Genomic DNA, 15,599 nt, shown 5'->3' on the forward strand with positions numbered 1-15,599 from the left:
AAGATCTCCCTAATTAATATAGTAAGGGCTATTAATTTGCAAGAAAATAATGGAAGACTAAATTATGATTAAACAACTTATCTAAATTTAGTTTTAAATATGTATGTATAAAACTAATGCTCATTATCATTACATGAATAGGTTGATATATAAAAAATTAACAGGACCAAACTTCTCAGATTTGTACTGTAATATGAGAATTGTCCTCAAGCAAGAAAGAATATTATATGTTCTTAAGAATCTGATTCCTCCTGCCATGATGAGGATATTGATGAAGAAGTTAGGAATGAGTATCAATGTCATATTGATGATGATGAGCATGCTATATATGTGATGTTGGCCATAATGTCACCTGAACTTCAAAGATAACATGAAGATATGGATGTCCAAAAATAATTATGCATCTCAAAGAGTTGTTTGATGCAACTAGTAGGACTGAGAGATATAAGACCTCTAAAAAATTATTCCATTGCAAGGTAATATAGGGTTCCTCTGTGAACACTCATGTTTTTAAAATGATTGACTATATTTAGAAATAAGGTTATTTGGGCTTTGTTATGAACTATGAATAAATGTTGACTTGGTTTTGCAGTCTTTACCTATTAATGTTTTTCTTTTGCAATTCATTATGAACTATCGCATGAATAAGTTGGATAATATGTTGCCATAACTATTTAATATGCTTGAAATTACCAAAGGGGCCCTTAAGAAGGAGAAAAGACTTTGTTCTCATAGTTTAGTCTTTTAAAAAGTCTAAAAAGAAGAACATGAAAAAACAATGTTCTGCCTTTAAAGCATAAAAGCATGCTGGGGGCATCAAGAAAGATAAGGACACTTGTTATCATATGGCGAGGTAAGCCAATGAAAGAGGAATTGCAAGGATTATCGTACAACTATGAAGGATAAGAAACTTACTAAGGTTTCTATGCATATTTTTAAGAAATATCTTTATACTTCACATGGTAGTTTTTGAATATTAAATACTGTATATGATTTTTACATTTGCAATTATATACAAGAACTAAGGAAAAATAAAAGATTGCATAAAGACAAAATGGACCTAAGAGTTAGCAATGGAGTAAGGGTTGCTGAATTAGTTGTAGGAACTTATTATTTATCTTTGCTATGTGGGTTGATACTAGAACTTGATAATTATTATTTTGTTCCAGTACTTTCTAGAAACATTGTATCTATTTCTTACTTAGTATTGAATGGATTTAAATTTATTGCCGAGGAAAAATTTTGTTCCTTTTATAATGATTATGTTTATTATAGATATGATATTTATATGAATGGTTTGTATATACTTAATTTTAAAATACCCATGTTCAATATAAAACAACAAGAAATATAGATTAGATAATATAAATCATATTTATGACATTATAGACTATATAATATTAATAAAACAAGAATCACTAAATTACATAAAGAAATAAATTTTTGATCATTTTGATTATGAATTGTATAAAACTTGTGAAGCTTGTTTATTAGATAAGATGACCAAAATATCATTTATTGAAAATAGTGAAAGGTCTAAAGAATTGTTAGGTGTAATGCATATAAATGTATTTAGACCAATGACAATACATGTTATAGGATATACATATTTCATCATATTTATTGATGACTATTCTAAATATAATTATGTGTATTTGATGAAACATAAGCCTAGATCATTTAAAATGTTCCAAGAATTTAGAAGTCAAGTTGAAAAACAAACTAGAAAAAAATATTAAAATACTTCAATCTAATCGAGGTGGTGAATAGTTAAGCCAAGATATTCAAGATCATACAAAAGAGAATGTGATTCCCTCATAATAAAAATCTCCTAGAACACTATAACATAATAGAGTTTATGGAAACAGAAATCACTCCTTATTTGATATGGTACGGTCCGCGATGAGCTATGCAGACCTTCACATTTTTTTTGAGGCTATGTCCTATAAACTACTACTTACATTTTAAATAGGATTCCATTAAAATTTGTTGATAAGACTTTACATGAGATATTAGATGATAGGAGATCAAACTTATCATACTTAAAAGATTTGGGGATGTGATGTTTATTCGAGGCGTAATATATTTGAAAAACTAAGAGCCAAGTAAGATAAATGAAAGTTTATGGAATATAAAAAAAAACTATTGTATATTATTTTTATCATGCTATTAAATAAAAAAATAGTTGTCTTAAATTATGGTACATTCTTGGAGAAAGAATTTGTTCTTGAAAAGAACAGTGAGAGAAAAATAGACCTTCAAGAAGTTCAAGAATCATAATTTGACATCCAAATGAAACTTAAGCCCCAAGCTATAACATTGCATGTTCAACCTGAAGATCAAGAAATACAAGAACTCTATATATCTAGTAGGACACATTGTGCACCAAAGATATATCGACTTCTTATGAAAGTTGGAAATGATAAGTTGCTTATACTTGATGACCCTACCAACTATATATAAACAATATCTAAATTGATTATAAGAAATAATAGAGGCCATGAAATTCAAAATTGATTCTATATACACCAACCAGGTCTTGATATTGATTGATCCACTTGAAAGGATATAACATATTAGATATAAGTGGGCCTTTAAGAAAGACTAATATAGATAGCAATGTATAAACATACAAAGCTAGATTAGTTGCTAATAGTTATAGACAAAGACAAAGGGGTTGAGTTTGATGAAACCTTTTCATCAATAGATATATTAAAATACATGAAGATTTTTGCTTGTTATAACTGTATACCATGATTATGTGATTTGAAAAATGGATGTCAGAACTGTATTTCTAAATGAAGACCTTTATAAAAAAAAATGTATATGACACAACTTGAAGGTCTTAAATCTAAGAAATTTGCCAACAAAGTATGTAAGTTTCAAAAATTTATTTATAGACTTAAGCAAGCTACAAGGAGTTAGAATATTAATTTTAATGAGAGAACTAAATAAATAACAATTAAAAAAAATAAGGACCATAGATGAGAGATGAAGAAATCAAAGGAGGATGAAATAAAATAAAAAATTCTAATTTTATAAAACATTTCAAATAAAAAATAGTAAAAAAAAAGGATCAAATTTGAAGGAAAATAAATTGAAGGGTTTGTTTGAATATTTAAAATGTCACGCATGGAAATCGAGGTGCAGAGAGAAAAGAATAAAAAAGAAGAAAAGCCCACTAGCACCATACTAGATGTTATAACACAACACACGCCATCGTGAGAGGGAAATGATGTTGAGATGAATCCAACAATGTCAAGAAAGACCAATGTTTATCGTTGGAGGCCATTACACATGCCACCTGAAAGTGGTAGAGTGCCTAACACATTTATGAATGCATCTGACATGACCAAAAGCTTGATGTTTTCTCCCAAGTGCAGGAGTGTCGAAGTAATAAATAACCCAGCAAGACCGGGGTCGAACCACAAAGAGGTTAATTGTATAAATTATAAATAACAAGACAACAACAATAACAACAACAACAACAACAATAACAACAATAACAATAACAATAACAATAATAACAATAATAATAATAATAATAATAATAATACTTAGTATGTGGCGTTGTTACACCTGAGAATGATCTAAAAGATTGGGTCACAGGTTTCCAACCTATATACTGATTTATGAACAGATAATAATAATAATAATAATAATAATAATAATAATAATAATAATAATAGTATTAATAGTAATACTCAGTACATGGCGTTGTTACACCTGAGAATGATCTAAAAGATCGGGTCACAGGTTTCCAGCCTATATACTGAGTTTATGAAAAGATCAAAGAGATCTATTATATAATATAAACAGAATGTAAATAATAATAATAGTAGTAGTAGTAGTAGTAGTAGTAATAAAAGAAGAAGACGATGAAGAAATTAATGAGAACTTTGAGATGAAAGATTAATGTGAGGATTAAACAACGATAAAAATAAATGTCAAGGTTAGAGGATCCACTAATGGTACTTCAAACAAGTATAGTATAAACTCTTATTACTCAATTGGAAACCACACATAAAGGAGGTTCCAATCATATTATAAATTGTTAACATGATTACATTAGTTATCTTATTCGAATAAAGTTAATACTTGTAAATATTGGCAGGCATTCATGATTATAACTTATGTTAACAACAAATCAAGTTCCTTTCATAGCTCAGGTGTCGGTTATACCATACAGCATGGGCTATGAAAGTACCAAGTATTTGTTGTACCAAGTGTTATATAACATAAATCTAGATTAACCATTTAACAAGCAAAGTATTAAAAGTGAACAAGATAACAAGTATAAAACATGTTAGTATCCAACGTTAAGGTCCATGTTAAGTTTATATTATACTTATTCTTACACCATTAGTGTACCCTTTTCACCTTGACATAATTAACTTAGCTAAATATAATGAAAGAAAGAAACATAAATGAACAAGATAAGAACATAAATGAGAAAGAAGTTAACTAAGTAAAGGAAAGGAAATGAAGTGCATAAACTTGATATTAATGAAAGCAAAACATAAGCAATACAAAGAAAGAAAGCAAGAGCATGATCTTGATCTGGAAACCAAGATGCCTCAATACATGGTAAGTGCCTCCTTTTATAGGCCAAAATTTGGAACTATTGATTTGTTGACTAATTGATGAGTGGGTGGCCACATCTTGACTTGGTGACAATTCTTATCTTCTTGTCTGAACAAGACATCATTGCTAACATCATAATTTTCCCAGAATCCTCAGGAATGTTCTAGGAAATTATCTCATCTTTCCAACAAAAAACAAATGAGGTCATTTGGACTTCTAGAACTCAAGATATGGGCTGAACACTAAGGGGTCGTTTGGTACTGCGGTCCAAACGGCTTTTTGCACAATTTCAATTTTTTTTTTTTTTTACTAAAATTGAGTTCGGTTTGTACTTTCTAGATCGTTTTGATGTGCTGATATCAAAAATGATTTTTAAAAAATAAAAAAACATTATTGGCATACTTTTCGGCACGAAAAGCTATTTGAAAAGCAACAGCTACCACACTCCCAAACACCCTCTAAATAGTGTCTGGGCTGTAGGACAGTTTTGGACTTCTTCGTTGTTCCTTCAATTTGGACTTCAAAACGGCCTTTTTAAATCTTGGGCTCCTGATAAAAGTTGTAGGCCTTTGTCTTACCTTTCCATCCATATAAAATGGACCTAAATCCGAGATCTAGAGCTCTAGATATGATCCAATTACCGAGCAATGTTCCGGTTTGGACTGTACCAGCATCTCTTTTTTAAGTTTGGTCATCTCTTTGTCCTTTCACTTTCAATACTTAAACTCACCATTCAATCCTTTTATTTATGTGATAGACCTGGATTTAAGATGAACATTTACCATAAATTAAGGTATCTTATAGTATCAAACTTGTTATTATAAAACATGCTTTAGTTAAGGAGTTATTGATACTTCAAGTGCAAAATAATGATATAAAACCTTGATAAACATACACTTTTAAGTACTAATCAGCATCAACCACTTTTTATTTTTTATTAATATTTATATTTATTAAAATACTAAATTGCTCTTAAGTCAACATGAATATAACAAAAAATCCAATGTCAAAAGATAAAATAGCCCTTGGATGACTTCCTATCACTTTTGATTTTTAAAGGTATTTGTATCATTTAATTGTTCTAACTAGAAGGGAAAGATGAAAATAACCCGAGATGATAATTTATTATTATTTTTTATTTTTAAGGGTATTTTAGTAATTTGATTATGTTAAAAAAGCAAAAAGATCGAGTTTTTCTCAGTAAATTGCATAATGATTAATGGATCATAAAAAAAATTGAATTACTCCCAATACCAAGGTTATTGTGTTTTTAAAAGAGTAAAATGACAATGATATTGACTCCGTTTGGCAACGCGTTGTTGCCTGCGTTTCTTTAAAAACGCATTTATTAAGTGTTTGGTTGCAGGTTCTTTAAAAATAAAAAATCGTGGGTCCCACCATTTATATGCGGCAGGACCACGATTTTGGCGAAGCAAAAAAATCCTGCTTTTTGCACAAGTTTCAACCTGTGGTTGGAACTCTCTAGACGTCTTGTGGCTAATTACCAAAACACACACAGATCTGTTCTCGTTCAATTCATTTCCCTTCCCATTTGCTCTTCTCCTTCTCATTTTTTCTTCCATCTGCATTCATTTCCCTTCCCATCAGCCCTAATTACACACCAACTCCACAGTAAAAACCATTACTGCTGCTAACCCAATAAACTAATGGCTCCGTCTCTCTCTGCACATTCAATTATAATCCATTTCTCTTTAACAAAAGGAAATGAAGAAGAACAACAACCCTTTGTACCAACCCCGAAACATATATATAGATCGCGTTTGATTCAAGCTCCAGAGGTCAAATTTACATCGGGTTAGTTCACTGCTCTGTTCTTAGTGAAATTTTAAGTTAATTATTGCTTATTTCAGTGAGATCTGTTTATCCCCTTTTGTTTAATTACTTTTAGTTCACTCTCGATAGTTTTATATACTAATTTTTCCTTTGTTTCTGAAGCATCAACACAAAAAGAAGACGTCGATCAACTTGTCTTCCTGCCTTCAACAACCCCACCACAGATATTAACACCTCATCTGCAATTTCCAACGGGTATTCTGCTTACTTCACTAGTCCTTTAAGATTTTTTAGATTTTTTTTTTGTTTATTGTAGTGAAATTGACCTGTTTATGCTCATTTTAATTCACTAGTATTTTACTTTCGACAGCCATTACTGCTAATTTTTCATTGTCTTTATTCCTTCAATTTATCTGCAGTTATATGTTTGTTTGGTGTGTTCTGCTGATTGTTACCAAATAATTGTAATTAGGGCACAATTAATTTCAGTTGCTACAGTAGACACATTCCTTACTTTCTTTGCTAAAATCGTTTTGTGTAATTCTGCATATTGCTAACAATAGTGTTATATATATATAATTATTTTAAATGTTTATTACATAAGTTATATATATTATTTTTAATGTTATAAGTTATACATATAAGTTAAATGTTTACTATATATATATAATTATTTTAAATGTTTATTACATAAGTTATATATATTATTTTAAATATTATAAGTTATATATATAAGTTAAATGTTTAGTATATATATATATAATTATTTTAACTGTTTATTATATAAGTTATATATAACATTTAAAATAATATATATAAGTTATATAATAAACATATATATATATATATATATATATATATATATATATATATATATATATATATATATATATATATATATATATATAACGCTAAAATCGTTTTGTGTAATTCTGCATATTGCTAACAATAGTGTTATATATATATATATATAATTATTTTAAATGTTTATTACATAAGTTATATATATTATTTTTAATGTTATAAGTTATACATATAAGTTAAATGTTTACTATATATATATAATTATTTTAAATGTTTATTACATAAGTTATATATATTATTTTTAATGTTATAAGTTATACGTATAAGTTAAATGTTTACTATATATATATAATTATTTTAAATGTTTATTACATAAGTTATATATATTATTTTAAATGTTATAAGTTATACGTATAAGTTAAATGTTTACTATATATATATAATTATTTTAAATGTTTATTACATAAGTTATATATATTATTTTAAATGTTATAAGTTATACGTATAAGTTAAATGTTTACTATATATATATATAATTATTTTAAATGTTTATTACATAAGTTATATATATTATTTTAAATGTTATAAGTTATACATATAAGTTAAATGTTTAGTATATATATATATATATAATTATTTTAACTGTTTATTATATAAGTTATATATAACATTTAAAATAATATATATAAGTTATATAATAAACATTTATATATATATATATATAAGTTAATAAATGTACATTAAATCATAGTTATATATATAGAACATCCCCTGCTAATTGATGACAAACTGTTATAGGATTATGGCACAATGGCTAGGTATTTAGGTTCATGACAAACCTTCTGTTAAGTTCCTTAGTTTACACTACACAACATGTAATTTTTTTTGAACTAGTTCCTTAGTTTCTTTTTTCATCCCTTATTAGCATTAAAGCTTTATTAATCTATATTGAATTGTGTTTTGAATTCTATCTTGCATTGTCAACCATTCTGCTATATATAATTTATTTATTTATGTTTTCATTCCTTGTCAACATTCAACCTTTTTTATTTCTTGGTTGATCTTTTGCTGCACATGTAACTTCTTGTTCTATTACTATTGTATTAGAGATAATTAGCATTCAATCTCTTGTTCATTTGGTTATTTGTTTGTTTATTTTTTCATTGCATTGTCAACCATAAGCAATGGATGGGTCTGACACACATGACAAAGCTTATTGGAGCAAGGCAATGCTGCACACGTTTTGCGACATTTGCATGACAGCTATTGAGAGAGGCATGAGACCAAACACACATTTTGACAAAGCTGGCTGGAAATTTGTCATACAGTCATTCAAAGATCAGACAGGCCTTTCATTATCAAAATCTCAGCTTAAAAACAAATGGGATGGGATTAAAAAGGACTGGAGGGTATGGAAGAAATTAATAGCTGAAACTGGAGTTGTTGGTCTACTGAACTTGGGACCATCTCAGCAACTAATGAATGGTGGCAATCAAAAATTCAGGTTAGTTTGCTGATTTGCAATAGCCTCGTAAATTTTTTTTTCATGTTGTATTACTTATTCACCTAGTATCATTCCTAAGTACTTCTAGTTGTCATTGCATAGGAAATGCGAGGAGCAAAGAAGTTTAGGCATGTGGGCATAGAGCCCTCGTTGTGTGCCAAGTACGATATCATGTTTACTAACATAGTGGCCACGGGAGAATATGCTTGGACTCCCTCACAAGGACTCTTATCAGATGAAGATAATGTGGCTTCTGGAATGAGGAATACAACCAATGAGGATACTAATATGGCAGAAGGAAGTGGCGACTCTGAAGAGGATGCAATCCCTGATTTCACACGTGATGTTAGCAATATGGTTGGTGGAAGCAATGTCGCAAACAGTAGCAGTAACCCCAGCAGTTCAAAGAGAAAGGGTGCACATCAACCTACACCTCAATTGCGAAAAAAGAAAAGGGGAACTTGAATGGGAGCAGTACTAGTTGCACGTATGGATAAACTTGTTGAGACTGTCTCCATGCCTAGAGGGATCACAGCTCCTTGTAGAGATAAAAAAGGTTGTAGTATTGAAGAGGTAATGCAAGAACTGCACTCTATTAATGAAGTTGCATTTGGTAGTGCATTGCATACCTTTGCAACTAAGTTCTTTTGTGCGAGGAGCAAGAGGGAGATGTGGGCTGCAATGGGTTGTATTGACAGAAAAATGTCATGGCTGAAAATTATGTTTGACCAACACAGACAAACTTAGATGGACAAGGTAAGTTTTAATCTTTTAACCCTAATCCTGTCTTTGCATTTATGTTAAATTCTGTAGACAAGTAATATATTAATTTGTCTAAAATATTTTCAACTGGTTTTGCAGACTTCCTGTGCTGCAATTGTTGCTGGAATTAGAAGGAGTTGCCCATGTTTTGGTGGATTTATGTAGCTAAGTTTTTGAAACACCACAACCATGTATGTTTTGCTATATATGTATGACTGAATAGTGCTGTTGGGTTGCAATTTCATGGATGTTAATTTCTGAATTGTAGACTTTAAATATGTGGATGTTTAACTTTGAATGTTATGTTTAGCTTGTTAAAGTACTCCTTTTCAGTTTGGTTACTTGAAGTTGAATGGTTTGAAGTTGAATGGTTGGTGATAATATTGTATGAAACTGTTGAGACTATTGCTTGTTGGTATCATACTTTGAATGTTTGGTTAGTTGCTCTGGAATGAAAGGTTTAGGTTGGTAATTTCAAAAATTTCAGTTGGTGTATGCCACATTTGAATGTTTAGTAACTTGCTTTTGAATGGTAGCTTTTGAAAGTTAGGTAACATTTTTTGGAATATTACATCAATTCTTATGTATTTGTATATAAATAGCAGTAGCATTGGAAGTTATTCACTTCTATATTGACAATTGCTTGGTAGAAACCGAATGTGTTAGTACATTTGAATCAAGAATGGTTGTTTGTAATTGTTGGTGTTGCTGATTGCTGCTATTTATACATCAGTAATAGGTAAGTTCCATCTAATTCCATTTAGTTCCATCTGTAACATGTTAGTTTCTAAGGTTTTCAAATGTTTGTTTATGGAGTTCATTGGGATAGTGAAGGGTAGAAAATTGTCAGTTTTGGGAATTAAATTTTTAATCTCTTGATGTTTATTGGTTTTCCAAAGTCAGGTTAGTTTTCATTTAGCTCCACACGCAGAAATCAGTTATAGGAATGGAATTTTCAATGCTGTATGGTTCAAAAAATATGTGTGTGAGTTGTTCATGGCTGTTTAGGGAATTAGACTTTTTTGATCTTTTAAACTTCTATTTTTGATCTCTTGCTGTCTGGTTTTTCCAAAGTCAGTTTCCATCTAGATCCACACACAGAAATCAGTTCTGGAAATGCAATTTTGAATGCTCTATGGGAAATGTGTGTGTGAATTGCTGATAAATCCTTTAAGCAGAGTCATGTCACTGCTTCTGTGCTTCGGGTTTTGAATTTATTGCTGATCAGAACTGCTTTAATTCAGAGTGCATAGCTTTGCTATAATTCATCATTTGTTTGTGGATGCCCAATAAGTTGCATCTTACACGTTGAATTTCCTTAGTTGCTTTCCAATTGAATATTCTCTGAATTAGAAATTGAGTGAATTTTTTTGGGATGTTAAGGCTTTGAACAAATCAGGAACAGTTTCCTTCAAAGTTATTTTTTTTAAAAAAAATTGACATTTTGGTAGAAGCTTTGGGAAAATAATACAAGTTGAAAAAGTATATGGGAAATAGCACACTTTGAACACAATCACCATTGAAAATATTGGCTTTGTACGCCAGTAGTTGTTTCCAAAATACATTTTTTATGTAAATTAATTAATTTCTTTTTAACTTAATTAATATGTCCAAAAGTTAACTCAATTTTATGAACATCAAATAGTAGGTTATTTACATGACTTCAAAATTTAACTTAATTTAACATCCAAAAGTAAACTTAATTTACATGCCGAGCAAAATTTCATAAAACATGAACAAATTAAACAATAACACTTATTTTGGTTTGCATTATCCATTTGTGTTTTTTTGTAAAAAAGTAATACAATTTTCAATTATTCATAATTTTTTTTTTTATGGCATGATAGTTATGGATTCGCACTGGTTTTCAATACTGTTTGATGGGGATTATGATGATGTAATGAATAACGTTGCCGATTACGTTAATTATGGAAATTCTTCTATAAACGATGGAGATTGCAGTGGTAGTAACAGTTCTGATACTGACGACGACAACGATGACGATTCAGATGAAGAAGGTGAGCTGTTTTGGGAAAGGGAGTTTGATGATCAGAAATTGATTTTATGCACGGCAGGTGCCATAGCTTTATATTATAATACATATATATATATAAGGAGCCTTGTATGGATTCATACAACACTGGAATGCAATGGTTGATAGAAATTCTACGTGGACATTGGACGCGCTGTGTAAACATGTTTAGGATGGATGCGTCGACATTTCAAAGTCTGTGCTTTCAACTTGAAAACCAATATGGGTTAACGTCATCTAGAAGAATGTGTGTTTTTGAAAAAGTTGGAATATTTCTTTATACAATAGCTTTAGGTGCTTCCAACAGGGAAGTTCAAGAGAGATTCCAACATTCTGGAGAAACAATTAGTAGGTACTTCAATGAAGTTCTTCGATCAGTTTGTTCGCTTGCTGCAGATTTAATTCAACCTGTAGATCCCGGGTTCGTAAATACACCGACGGAAATTGTGAACAATCCTAGGTACATGCCACATTTCAAGGTAATGTTGTTAATCGTATTTGTTAATGGTGATTTGTATTTCATGAATTTGTGAAAAATAATTTTTTTTGTCAGCTGAAATTGATGTTATTTTACTTGTTTATCATATATTAGAATTGTGTAGGAGCTATCGACGGTACACATGTACGTGCATGTGTTTCTTTTGAAAATCAAATTCCATTTATCGGCCGAAAAGGTGTGCCGACCCAGAATGTTATGGCTGCATGTAGCTTTGACATGCAATTCACATTTGTTTGGGCGGGTTGGGAAGGTAGTGCACATGATACACGAATTTTCCTCGAGGCAATTGACAATCCACGTGTAAAATTTCCTAAGCCACCAGAAGGTAGTAATGATATTTTGTTATTTTGTTTTTTCAATTTTCAATTTAAAACAATTATATGTTTTTTCAGGGAAATACTACTTGGTTGATTCAGGATATCCTAATGAATATGGATTTTTAGGTCCATATAGAGGTCAAAGATATCATTTGGAAGAATTTAGGAGGTGAGGACAACCACAAACTCGTGAAGAAATTTTCAACCGTATGCACTCTTCATTACGTTGTGTGATAGAACGAACATTTGGAGTTTGGAAAAAAAGATGGCGAATTCTACAGAATATGCCATCCTTTAATTACAAGACACAAGTTCAAATTGTTGTCGCATCCATGGCAATTCATAATTACATTAGAAGAACTTCAATGCAAGATGTGGCATTTATGGAGTTCGATCGCCATCCTGATTTTGTGCCCGATGATTTTCTAATTGATGTGGCTTCACAATCACAAAGCCAAGGACATCAAAGGCCTTCGCGAATGGATTACGTACGTGATGGGATTGCTGCAAGTTTAATGACACAATTATAAATTATTGTTCTAATATATTAGGTCTATTTGCAAAAATTTATTGCTTGTAATGTTAATTTTATGAGATTGTTCATTAGTATTATGATTAAATCCTTTTAGGTAATTATACAATTAAAAAAATTGAACCACAATTTTTAACCAAACACATTAAAACAACTTTTTCTTCAACCTCAATTTTAACCACAGTTTTAACCAAACATATATACAAACAAACCTTAAGTCCTTTTAGGTAATTATACAATAAAAAAAAATTGAACCACAATTTTTAACCAAACACATTAAACAACTTTTTCTTCAACCTCAATTTTAACCACAGTTTTAACCAAACATATATTTTTACAAACAAACCTCAACTAAAAGTACTTTTTTATTATAGTACTTTTTTCATACCACAACCACAACAGCCACCACAATACCAAACGGACTCATTGTAGTGGTGAATAGTAAATTGAGTTTATATTACCTTCCAGATCTTTTGTTATATAATAGTGGTGAATTGTAAATTGAATAAATTTACCTTCCCTTGTAGCTTTTTTTATAATAATAATAATAATAATATCCCATTCAATAAATACTTGGTTCTTTTATTATGATAAAAACCTTACGTTTCATAATAGGGAAAAAGTTTTCCCAAACTAGCAACATGGTAAATTTTTTATTTTTTTCTAAACTAGTAAAGTTTGACTATTTGCACAGGCCAGATCTGCACTACCTCAGATGCACAAATAACACGTGCGTCTCTTATAAAATTAGGGAATGATTTTGTGGTAATTTATGGGGAGAAATCATGGCTATTTTACCATTGATGTTGGAGTTAATACTGAAAATGGGGATGTTTATTGCCCATTTACATTGTAAATAGGCACCATTTGTATGAGTAAAGAAGAGCCAATTGAGAGGAGAAATAGAGATGTAAAGAGAGCCATTAAAGGGTAGCAAAAGTAGACAATATTAAAATCTTGTGTCCAATCTTTATAAAAAAGTCAACCAATCCTAACAATAGTTAGAAACTACATATTTGAATGTATGATTTATAGTTTATGATAATCTAATTTTGAAGAAGTTGATTAAATCTAAACAAAAAAAAATATCATTTTTATATAATTTTCACTCAAATCCTAAAAGGTCTTAAATTATCTAACATGATTATTAGGACTCCCAAAAAAATAATTTAAATTATTGTTTTTGCTACGTCTAAGAGTTTTAGGAGACCTAAACAGTAGCTATTATTAGACAATTAATATCATGATTGCATATTTTAATTGTTATTGGAGTTAATTGTGAATTAATTTTATAAGAAAATTATTTTTTTCCTTTTCACTCATCTTTTTCTAAAAAAAAATCTCTCTCAATTATTGTTTTGGTTAAATCTAAGTGGAATCTATAGAAAAAAAAGTTTGGGTGGCTATTAAAGCCACAACAACAATGTCAGTGTTGTTGGCGTGCTAGTCACCATTGTCTTGCCTAAGTAGTGCTATGGTTTGTTGGTGCTGCTAGCTGCCTTGCACGAGGTTGCTTCCTCGTGTTGGGGCATCATAACACGAGGGACTATCCTCACACCATGATGAAAAAAGGATGGCAAAAAGGATACAACCAAGGTACTCACAAGAATTTATGAAGATTTACAGTAAATACCAAGGTTTTGACAACATGATTCAATGAGAATTGCATGCTAAGGGTATATGTTTATATATAATTGTTATATATAATTTATCAATTATACCATGTAAAGAGACTTGATTAAAATAAAAAAAATTCATCGTTAATATATCAAGTATATATTGAGAACTTGATTTATTGCCTTTTAATTTTATATGCATAAAACTAGAGTTTCATTCATGGATAACTTGTTGAGCTACTCAAAGTTACCATTAACGAAATATATTTAATGCTAAAAAATTAGGTCCTACATAAGTAAACATATATGATTTAGATAAGTTACTTATGATCATATAATATTAGAGGTAATAATTAGGTGAAACATATATAATATATTTAGGTAAAGGGTTGTCACCTCACTAATTTAAGAGTCACATAGAGATGCGATTGATAAGTTATGTTATCTACCGAATTTAATTTATTTTAACTTGATAAGTTATATAAGGTCATATAAATTAAATGAGATCCTAGTTCATAAGGAGATCTAAGCAAGATCTCCCTAATTAATAGTAAGGGCTATTAATTTGCAAGAAAATAATGGAAGATTAAATTATGATTAAAGAACTTATCTAAATTTAATTTTAAATATGTATGTATAAAACTAATATTCATTATCATTACATGAATAGATTGATATATAAAAAATTAATTAGACCAAACTTCTCAAATTTGTACTGTAATATGAGAATTGTCCTCAAGCAAGAAAGAATATTATATGTTCTTAAGAATCTGATTCCTTCTGCCATGATGAGGATATTGACGAAGAAGTTAGGAATGAGTATCAATGTCATATTTGATGACGATGAACATGCCATATATGTGATCTTGACCATTATGTCACTTGAACTTCAAAGATAATATGAAGATATGGATGTTCAAAAATAATTATACATCTCAAAGAGTTGTTTGATGCAACTAGACTGAGAGATATAAGATCTCTAAGAAATTATTCCATTGCAAGATAATATAGGGTTCCTATGTGAACACTCATATTTTAAAAATGATTGACTATATTTAGAATTTAGGCTATTTGGGCTTTGTTATGAACTATGAATAAGTATTGACTTGGTTTTGCAGTCTTTACCTAATTTTTTTTTTGCAATTCATTATGAAC

At 29.7% G+C, this 15,599-nt stretch overlaps 1 long non-coding RNA gene and 1 pseudogene across 1 annotated transcript; both read left to right on the forward strand.

Annotated features, from left to right (window-relative positions):
• The first annotated feature begins 6,077 nt into the window (after window positions 1-6,077).
• Window positions 6,078-9,789, forward strand: LOC118028889 (L10-interacting MYB domain-containing protein-like; annotated as a pseudogene).
• A 292-nt stretch (window positions 9,790-10,081) lies between these two features.
• LOC140955085 (uncharacterized) lies at window positions 10,082-12,889 on the forward strand. The gene is made up of 4 exons (XR_012168760.1): window positions 10,082-10,187; window positions 11,296-11,959; window positions 12,073-12,304; window positions 12,372-12,889. It is a non-coding gene; the product is annotated as an uncharacterized lncRNA (long non-coding RNA).
• Window positions 12,890-15,599: the final 2,710 nt, after the last annotated feature.

This window comes from Populus alba, chromosome 19 (assembly GCF_005239225.2).
Source record: "Populus alba chromosome 19, ASM523922v2, whole genome shotgun sequence".
In the NCBI taxonomy this organism is placed as follows: Eukaryota; Viridiplantae; Streptophyta; class Magnoliopsida; order Malpighiales; family Salicaceae; genus Populus; species Populus alba.